The following is an 11,128-nucleotide window of genomic DNA, read 5'->3' on the forward strand; positions in this document are numbered from 1 at the left end:
CTTTGCAAACCACGTTTGACACATTCGATCAGTCACAGCACCTTCTCCATATACTGCACAAATCATTTTTTGCGTTTTTATCTTTCCTGAAATAATAAAGCATAATAAGCCAAAAATGTTGCTTTTTTTCTTCCATCTTCAATAATAAAATGGCTACACAAAAATTCACCAATTTTGATGTCTTTTTTTATTTTTTATTTTTTTAATGTCTTTATTGGAGTATTATTGCTTTACAATGGTGTTTTAGTTTCTGCCGTATGACAAAGTGAATCAAAAAATATGGACCGCTTCACGAATTTGCGTGTCATCCTTGTGCAGGGGCCATGCTAATCTTCTCTGTATCGTTCCAATTTTAGTATATGTGCTGCTAAAGCAAGCACAAGTGTTTTTTTAAGTGCACGCTGATATGACAGCTGTCACATACAATCTAACAAAATTGTTTCAATGAAGTTAAAGACAACTAAGTGCTACTAGAGCCATCTTACGGAAAAAAACGAGCAAACCTTTTGGCCAACCCAATATTTTCAAGGTTATTTTGGAGGATAGGGATGTGTGTGTGTGTGTGTGTGTGTGTGTGTGTAAAATTAGGGTAAAGGGGAAAAGAGAAGAGAGCATTATATTCCTGGAAGGACATGAGTAAATGTCACCAAACTGAGGTGTGGATGTGCTAGGAGGCCTGCTTCACAGTGGACAAAATCCCTCTACCTCACAATTTTATCACAGATGGGCCTGCTAAGGCTTCCTGAACAGTGTAAAGTTTGAGGAGTTTAGAGGTCAGTGGAGAACATTTCTGTGTTCTTCCTCATTTTCAAGACTCCCTTCCTTACAGGGGGAACAAAGTGCGAAACCGGAAACCATAAACAATGTGGAAAATCCCTTTTCCCTCTGGAGGTGAACAAAGTTAGCATTCATTACAAGAGTGTGCCACTTGACAATGTTGATTTTATCTCTCCACCTACGTTTTCTGAAAAAAATTTCAGAATAAATCTCTAGCTTTGATTTCACCCTAGGGTTTGTTTATAGGAATTCTTGGAAAGATAAGGGAAGTAGCAGTGGCTGGGGAAGAGAGGAGGAGAGTTTGGTTGCTAATAGCAGGCCTGGACTGTGTGACAGGACTTGTAGGGCTTACGGGCACAAGTAAGCACAAGAGTGTTTACTGAGAGTGTCAGACAGAAACCATCATGCTGACCCAAATGTGACTAATGAGCCTAGGGAGATCCACCAAAAAACCCCTCAGAAGACAGAAAAGAATACTGGTTTCTCGGCAGTTGCTTCATTCATTTGCACGTAGACAAGTGACATTCTTGCATATCAAGAAAAAGTGAAATAGAAGCGATGCAATGGCTTTGGAGAGCAAAGGTGGAAGTAAAATACTGGCTTTAAAGACCTTTTCAAAATGATCTGATTGATGATTATAAATACTGTAGTAGAGAGAAGCAAAATTTCAAAAATAAATAACAATTTCCATGTTAAAGAAAAAACAAGGATTCAAAGAAGTTAACTGATTTTAAGTTACTTTCAAAACTAACGTTCGTGGTGGTTTTTTAAAAACTTTTGTACCATGCAAGTCGATGCCGTAACTTATTAATTATCAAGTTCTGAAATTTGTCATTGATTTACTTGTTAAAATCATTAGAGCACATTTAAAGTTATTCAGTAATGATGTTACTTACTTGCATTTTTGACATCCCCATTGGGTGGAGAAAGGGTTGATTCCAGCCAGGGAGGCAAATGGAGCCTGAGGGTGAACTTGTCCATGGGAGGGTGTGAGCTTGTGAATGTCACTTGTCACACGTATTACACAGAAGAAATATTGGGACCTACTACCCTGCTGAGCAAAAGTTATGATATTGTTATTCTTGAATCCCAAATTTGATATTACGAATGCAAATTATTCCTATGTAGCTTTACTTTTATAGCATAAGCAATTGAAAATCTTTTAATATGATAAATAATAATTTAATTAACTCAGTTACATCTGTACACACCCAGGAAATTGGAGAGTTGAAGCAGTCTTTCAGATATCATAAGACAGAAAATCAAAATGTCCCTGGTATGTGAGCATTTCAGGAAAGTGTTCTTAAACCCGTTTTGCATAACTGTACTTTATTTTTTTTTTTGCGGTGGACCTAGTTTGAGTTTCATCACCTCCTCTAGTTCCCATTTAGAGATTTTATTAGACAGAAATATGTTAAAACATTATCAAACCAGTTAAGCAAAACTGTGATACAAAAAAGGCAGTGGGGAAAAAAATTGCTCTTGATATTTTACTTTTAACGATCACAGTAACCCTTACCAGCTGGTCTGAGGACATTTGTGGTTAAAGATTTTTTAAAAATCATAGTGTTTATTATGAACATTACTATATGCCTTGAAAGCAGACCTCTTATTTTACAAGGGAACTGTCTGCTAATTTGCTGTAACATTTTTTTAGGTGGACCTCTCTTAACTTCTACTGAAACAATGTCTGAATGATTCATACCTTTGGAGAGAGTCACACCCATTTCATGCAGAATCAGCTACAATAAAGGCAAGTCAACCAACAAAGACTTCTAACTAACACTCCTGTGGGTATGAAAGAAGAAGAGAGTGTATCCTTGTACTTCTTGCTTAACTTTAGGATTAGAACATTCATCTGAAGTAATCAGTAAGTTTATGACAACTGAACAAGGTAAGCAGAGCAGTATTACAGGGAAAACTTGTTGAACAAAGAAAAATCCATGTGAAGGGTCATATGGAAGAATTGTTTTATGGTTCATAAAAGTGCCATTGTGAGTTTCCATTGTTTGGACCTTGGAATTTTCAGTAATAGGAATCTCAAGTCCATAGAGTATGGTTTATTGTTCTTTATAACTCGGATTTTCACTTTAGAAGTATGAATAAGCCATCTAAACCCCCCCCAATTTTTTTTAAATCAGAGGACAATTTTTATTCTGGGCTTCAGGAATAAAAAGATGATGGAATTTCTATGGAACATTTTATTTACTTTTATTTCTTAGAGACTAGATGCATTAGGTCAATTGGTCAGAATGTGAAACCTGAATCTCGGGTGTGCTCCGTGGGCCTATATGGACAGATAGGTGCCACATATGTGACGTGAGAGGAAAGTGTCCATGCACTAAACAGTCCACCTCCTGACCTATGACTTAATGATAATGAAATTTTGCTTTGTTTTTTGAGTTTGCAGATATTTAGGTATTAAAGGTATATACTCCAAGGAGGAGAATAAATAATTCTCTGTGATTTATACTTGGCTGTGAATTAATTTATCAAACAATTAAAAAAACTTATCAACTAGTTATGGTCAGATTTTTAAAGGGAGTAGGAAGTAGTGATTACGAAAACATTAAGCATATCCTATTCTAGAAATAAGGTAATAAAATATGCAAAGGTAAAGACAATTGTTGGGTCAACTAGCTTTTGTAAATAAAACTTCTTTTCACCTGGCACCATAAATCCTATAGAAACTGGATGTAAAGTGTGGTCATTTTCTTTGTACGGTAATCACTGTTCTACCAGCATTCCCTAACCATGCGTATCCTACTGGAGGTTGGGTCAGTAGCATCATTCCTTTTATGCTAATTTGGAAGTAACTATTTTTTTTTGCCCAAAGCCACCTAGCTGCCCTATTTTACTTGGTGGAAATGACATAGTTAGAACTCTTAGGGTAAAAAAGCCTCCCATTCGGTCCTTTTCCAAGGGAGCGCAACTGAAATATTGCAGTCACCTGGTCAAATTCTCATTAGTTTGGCTACAAGTCACAATTTGATTTGAATGAATTCATCTCTATTTGTTTGTGTATTCAGAGGAATTTCCAGTGCAGAGTAGAGTAGACAGGACAAGCTCTGTGGTTAAGGCAAAAGATTAGAGAAAACGAAATATTACAGTGGCAGTTTGGAATCACAAGAAGAGAACTGGCCTAGTTAATTCCTAACTCTACCTTTGATGGACAAGTTACTTTTCTTTTTAAATTTTATTTATTTATTCATTTACTTTTTGGCTGCATTGGGTCTTTGTTGCTGCACGCGGGCTTTCTCTAGTTGCGGCGAGCGGGGGCTACTCTTCGTTGCGGCACGGGCTTCTCATTGTGGTGGCTTCTCCTGTTGCGGGGCACAGGCTCTTGGGCGCGCGGGCTTCAGTAGTTGTGGCTCATGGGCTCTAGAGCGCAGACTCAGTAGTTGTGGCGCACGGGCTTAGTTGCTCCGCGGCATGTGGGATCTTCCCGGACCAGGGCTCGAACCTGTGTCCCCTGCATTGGCAGGCGGATTCCTAACCACTGTGTCACCAGGGAAGCCCTGGACAAATTACTTTTCAGCCTGTTTGAGCATCTGTAAAACAGGACTTAGGATCAGATAATATAGATGTTTTGAGTTTGTATGGTTTCAGTAGTTTTGTATGTCACCACTCAACTTTTGGAGTTCATTTTAAAGATTGAAAAAATAGTAATAATTATTTTTATTTCAAATCTTTATGAGTGCTGTGTCCCAAGTGCATGCTTGTAACTTCTTTACAGAAACCTCATGAGGTAGGGAATGTTATTATCTCTATAACAATAGTCCAGAGAGGTGCAAAGAGGTGAAGTAACTTGCCAAAGCCACACAGCTAGTAAGTGGTGAAGCTGAGATTTGAACTCAAGTACTTTGTCTCCAAAGCCCGAACTCTTAGCCATTAACTTAAAACACACAATTGAAAAACAAAACAAAACAAAAATTTCAAGTTTATCTTTTGTTAGTCATTAAAATATAATATACAGTTATTTTTGATTGAGTAATGAAATTAAAAATTTTTCTCTTAGGTCCTCCAGTAGTGAGTTTTCATTTTATGCAAACTAGCAGGTTTTCTTTTCCTGACAGCTCACAGTTTCCTATCAAAATATTCAGTAGCACCTCCTGACTTGTTCTTTCAGTGGAGACATCCTTCCCTAGCTAGAGTTGGCAAAGGTGGCAATAGCATTCATTGGCTTGTTCTGGAGGCCCTGGGAGAGTGTTGCATAGAGAAGGTCTTGGATCATCCTGACAGCATATGCCTTTGTTGTTGGCTTGCAATTCAAAAGATATTCAAAGACCAGCACAAAGAGGACAGTTCCAGAGTCCAAGAAAATGTGTATAGAAAGAGTGACTAGTTAGAAAATCAACTTAGATTTCAAACATTAGCAGCCATAAAATATCTTCTGAGGAAGAATCCATAGCAGTTTATAAGTTGAGAAGAAAAAGGAAGATGAAGAAAAATATCGTCAAGATTTATTAGACTAAGGGTTTATTATACATTAAAATTTTTTTGACATACAAAAAGTTGTACATAATGTATGCAACTTGATGAGTTTGGAGATAAGTATAAACCTATGAAACCATTACCACAATCTATACCATAAACCTATTTATCACCTTTAAAAGTTACCTCCTACCCTTCTGTTTGTTACTGTTATTTTGTGTGTGTGACAAGAACACTTGACATAAGACTTACCTCTTAGCAAAATTTTAAGTATACAGTACAGTATTTTTAAGTATAGGCTCTATGCTGTACATTAGTCTCTAGGACTTATTCATCAGTTACAACCGAAACTTTGTATCTTTGACTAATAGCTCCATTTCTTATTTCACATGTTTTTACTGATCAAAAGTTGTGGGTGTCAGCCCTGGATGAGAATAATTAAAAGTTTGGTCAAGCAAGGCCTCTTCATTGTGTCTTACCTAAAGAAATTTAGGTGGAAAATTTAGGTGATTCTTTTCTTTTTTGTGGGCCTCTCACTGCTGTGGCCTCTCCCGTTGCGGAGCGCAGGGTCCGGACATGCAGACTCAGCGGCCATGGCTCACGGGCTCAGCCTTTCCATGGCACATGGGATCTTCCCGGACCGGGGCACAAACCCGTGTCCCCTGCATCGGCAGGCGGACTCTCAACCACTGCACCACCAGGGAAGCCCCCAATTCTTTTCTTTTTAATCATACATCTAGAGAGTAGACTCCTTGTAGTGTATATATATATATATATGTATAGAAACTTTGTTTCTGCAGTACCACTGAACATTAGTGTCTGGTCCATGGCTTGGATGATGGAAAAACACTGCTTCAGCTATACCAAGCTACATAGTTACTGGAGGCAAATATGTATGCATATGTGTGCATATATGTGTGTGTGTGTGTATGTTTCTCCTCCTAGTTAAGACCATACAATCTTATTATCAATACTAGTCAGTAGGACATGGGAAGCCATGACTAAGTTAATCTCAAATTTTGTGTTTAAATGCTCATTTTTGGCTTAGTAACAATGCCTCCTTGCAGGAGTAGAAACCATAACATTATGTCATTTAAATAAATCCAAGATTACCTGATTCTGTATTGCTTTATAATTAAGAAACTTCTTTGCAACCTTCTCTTGATTATGAAAGAAAATAAGTACTTCCTCTGCCTTCTGAGGAAATGAGGACATATTCTTTCAATATCAGTGTTTGGCTTTTATCATAATTTGATGTTCTGTTTTCAAATTTACTGTTGCTAATTTAATAAAAATTCAGCTCACAGAAAACATCAGAGATATTCCGAGGCATAAAATTAAAAATAGAGTGGTCCCATGTCTTTCATGGGAATAAAACATTTGTTGTAGTTGTTAAAATGTGTTGTTTTTCACAAATCATGGAAACACTGAGGTGGAAGGAACCGTTTAAAGTTATTATTTTTAAAAAACAAAACAAAAACCCAGTTCATAGATACAGAGAACAGACTGGTGGTTGCCAGAGGTAAGGGGTTGGGAGATGGGTAAAATGGGTGAAGGGGATCAAAAGGTACAAACTTCCAGCTATAAAATACATAAGTCCTGGGGATGTAATGTACAGCAGGATCACTATAGTTAATAATACTGAACTGCATATTTGAAAGTTGCTAAAATCTTAAAAGTCCTCATCAGAAGAAAAGACATTTTTTTGTAACTATGTGTGGTGATGGATGTTAACTAGACTTATTGTGGTGATCATTTTGCAATATATATAAATATCAAATAAAAATTTTTAAATATAAAGTTATTTTTTATATCTAGGCACATCACATTACCTCTTCTAAATAGTGTGCTGTCAAAGTAAGTCTTCAGGAGTTTACAAGAAAAGAGATTCCATGACTTCCAGGTAGCTTGTTTCTGTTATTAAATGTGGAGGAGAACTGCTCACTGTGGCCTGAAAAATAAACCCAAATATTTTTCAGAACAGCAACAAATCATGTATTTGCATTCTTTCATCTATCCCTACCTTTTTATCTTTCTATCTCTACCTTTCAATTGTATATATTATATATATATATGCCTACATTGTACTGCTTCTTTAATCTTTAGAGTTATATCTAGATTTATAATCTTTTTATTGTATAATTTTCATTGTTTTCTTTCCAATTTTTCATGTTCTACTCAAGTCAGAGCTGAAAATAAACATTATTCCGAGAGAGTAATAAGTATTATTATTGCTGAATAATATAATTCAGCAATATAATAATATTATTATAATAAATATTATGTATTTATTATAATAAATATTTTAGAACTATATTATAAATAATTATTATATATTGAAATATAAAATATAAAAATTATTATAATTAATAATTATAATAATACAATTAGATTTGTGTCACTTGTATGACTTTGAGGAAGTTACTTTGCTTCTCTGGGTCTCTGTTTTTACGACTGTAATCTCAGGGCTACTGTAAGAAATAAATTAGAATATAACTCTCTTGGCCATCTGGTAGACCTCACCAATGTCACGTTTCTTCCTGCTCTGGTAACTGCATCCTTTGCACTTTTAGACCATCATTATCTTGAGTTTTAACTACACCTGCATTGTGCTTAGATTTTTTTTTTCATTTGTTAAAAAAAAAAAAAAAGTCCATGTATAAAAGAAAAAGAGAAGAAAGCAAAGACACCAACCTGGAATGGCCTATGTCTTGTCATGGAGGGAACTGTAGTGCACTCTGGATCAGGCAAAGCTGAAGAAATCTCAGTGTTCTTTGTGGAAAATGTGTTGTTTCTGGCACCTGGAATTTAAATAATTATTTTCTTTTCTCATCAGTTATCCCCCTTACATAAAAATGATCTCAGACTGTGCTGTTGAGCAAGTCTTAAATCATGTGATCACGGATTCAGAATTACTCTTTGTAGACTCAGTAAAGGAGTTGAGAAAATACTGGATTGCTAATAACAAGAAGGAAAGATCCGTAATTTTTACTTAATTGCTAGTTATTTCTTATTTGCTAGTTGCAGTGAAGCTAGTCAGTTGAATGTACTCCTTTACCTTCTTACTTGATTTCTGAAAATTAAGATAAGAGAAACTGATCTTGCTGTTTTTATTCGTTCAGCTTTCTGTGAAGAAGAGAGACTGGTGATTTTGGGGGAATTTACCCTCATAGCTTTCATTTTCCTGAGATTAATTTGGAAGCCTGAGTTAAGCCATCCACTTTTCTTCATTCAACATTACTCTAATCCAATTTCTGCTCCCCATACCCCAGGTCCAGGTTGAATTGTCTGCATTTAAGAATGAGGAAGGTCAACCAAAGCAAGATCTGTGTTGTGAAGGGAGTTGTTTTGTGGCATCCCTTTAAAGGAAGACATAAAAATAACAGGCATTTACTGGGAGACAAACTCACTACAGGGGCTGATGGCTGTCACCAAGGTACATTTTTGTCACCATGTTAGGCTGGAAACCTTACTTTCTCTTTACTTCAACTTCTCTCTGAGTCTTCATAGAATGTCAGTTTTTTTGCCTGAGAGACCATTCCAAATTACCAAACAAATAATAAATGAGTTAAATCATCCAGTTAATAAGTCTGCCCTGCACCTTATCCAGCACTATTTCTACCTGAAGAAGAGATCCTGAGTCCTCCAGTACTTCCTTCCTGCCTGGCAGGATACAGAAAAAGTATCAGCTAGAAAAACAATGTAGAATACTGATAAAAATGCATGTGCAATCTCTTTTTTACATCATATTTCTTAACAATTATTAACTGCAGAGAGTAGTTCAGCTTTTGCTAAATGGTTAAGGAAGTACTCATAAATTTGTTGCAAAACAGTTTTATTATAATAATGTTTGACTGTTAAAGTTTTAGTATATACTGTTTAAAAATTATAATACATTAAGTCAAAAACAGTTTTTAAAAAGTTTTTCTGTTGAAAACAATTTTTATTTTTAGTGAAAAAATACAGATACATTTTTGCTTTGAATTTCATTTACATGGCAAATCAATTTTAGGTCCTCCTAGACAAGATTGATCTATTTTTATTTTAAAACTCCTTTAATTTCAATTTTTCCCTTATTAGTCTTTACTACTATGGCATAGTTTCCTCTGCAGTTTGCCAAAGAAGCAAAATTCCCATTTCATAAGTTGGATTTTAAGAGGCAATGTTAAATACTTTGAGGATCCTGAAAACACATTTGAACTTGGAACAAGGGTTATTCTGATTATTAATTTAATTCTTATGCATAAACAAGAGTCACAAGTCAACTCTGTGTTCTAGATCCCAGAGCAAGACCCCTCTATTGAGAAAAGGCCCCAGTAGTAATAGCAAGGTGACTTCCTCAGGACCTGGCAGGCTGCTGCAAAGGATGTAGCTCCCCTCACTTCAAGATGGGCACCCTGCAAGCCTTGTTGCCACAGCTGCCTAGTCTTGGAAGAACAGATTGTCTGTGCTTCCCCGGGCTGTCTTAGCACATGCCTTTCTGGTGATCATGGCACCAGGGAGAGGGAAGAATGCTAGATGTAAGGATATTTAGGGGGTTTCTTCCCCACAGGAACCCTCAGGACTGTACCCTTCTGGGTTAAAAAACAAACAATTTATTACTTTGCATTCCATCTAAAAAACAAATATAGGTTTTGAATATGGCAAAAACCAGGAAGGATTACTTTATATACAATTAGAGATAATAGAGCATAGAGCCAGAAAATGACCTTGTAAAGACTCAGTTAAGGCCAAAAATTTGATAAAAGGTAGGGTGCTCTCTATGGGCTAAAGGCTGAAGACCTTGAATGATCAGAAATGATTTGAAGAACTGCGTTGCTATCAGGGTAATACCCCTGAAATGACATATTCTAAGCCGTCGCTTACCTAACATTGTTATGCTCAAGAATTAAATTGCGGTAGCAGCTTAATTTAAAAGGAGTGAGGCTTAATAAAATAGAGTTACTGATAACTCCTTTCTGTATCCCTTTTTGACCAGAAAAGGCCCGAGGCCTGTGTATAATAGGCCTGTGTATAATACACATTCACAAATTTCACTATGTGTTATTCTAGTCAGAGGCCTCTTTTGCTTATGAGAAAAGCCATGTTTTCTATTCCCATGAAGTCTGTAGACACGGTTAACATGATAAACATCACTATAAGTGATATGTAAGTTACAGCTACCTACTGACATTTAAAAAATAAAGAGTAATTTTCAAAGACTATTAACACAGGATTACTGTTACTGAGAAGTGTGTAGGGAGGAGCTTAATGTAAAATATTTTCTTTAGGTAGATCCTTTCAAGGTGATTTAAAAAAACACGAAATATTTACACCATACTAAACTTTACTAAGTTTTCTATGATACTTCTATTTCAAAATTGTCTTATTGTGAGAATATAAGGAATATAGATGCAGCGAGTTTAATGCATAAACCAATACCATTAGCTTGAGCAAAAGATGTACCCAGGGTCTCCCACACCAAGAAGATAGCAAAAATTCAACTGCAACTACTTCCTTTTTTCCAAGCAGCTCAAGATGCTTTAGCAAAGACCTTATGACATATCATTATTAATGATATAAGAAAAGGTGAAAGATTCAACAACTGGGGCTCTTGACTCCAAGCACTTAATCCACTAACACACATGGCATTTGAAGTTTAAAAATTATTAGGAAAATTTCCCACTGAATATGATCTCAAGATTTTTTGTAAAACATTAAGATTTACTAGGACTTGAATAGTATTTGAGAAGTAAGAGTGACTACACATCCAGTTTGGGGATATAAACTAGACAAGTTAGACTGTAATCATGATCAGTTTATGAGAGTAGCAAATAAGTGCCAAATCAAACCAATACTGTGAGATTTGCTATGCTATTTTGAATAATTTGGTTCAAATATCCATATTTGGCCAGTATATAATTCCAGTTCATTCTGG

At 35.9% G+C, this 11,128-nt stretch overlaps 1 non-coding gene across 1 annotated transcript; it reads right to left on the minus strand.

Annotated features, from left to right (window-relative positions):
- Window positions 1-273: 273 nt before the first annotated feature.
- LOC131742969 (U6 spliceosomal RNA) lies at window positions 274-380 on the minus strand. Its single transcript, XR_009331626.1, has one exon. It is a non-coding gene; the product is annotated as a U6 spliceosomal RNA (small nuclear RNA).
- Between the last annotated feature and the right edge of the window lie 10,748 nt (window positions 381-11,128).

The sequence above is a fragment of the Kogia breviceps genome, chromosome 15 (assembly GCF_026419965.1).
Source record: "Kogia breviceps isolate mKogBre1 chromosome 15, mKogBre1 haplotype 1, whole genome shotgun sequence".
Classification (NCBI taxonomy): domain Eukaryota; kingdom Metazoa; phylum Chordata; class Mammalia; order Artiodactyla; family Physeteridae; genus Kogia; species Kogia breviceps.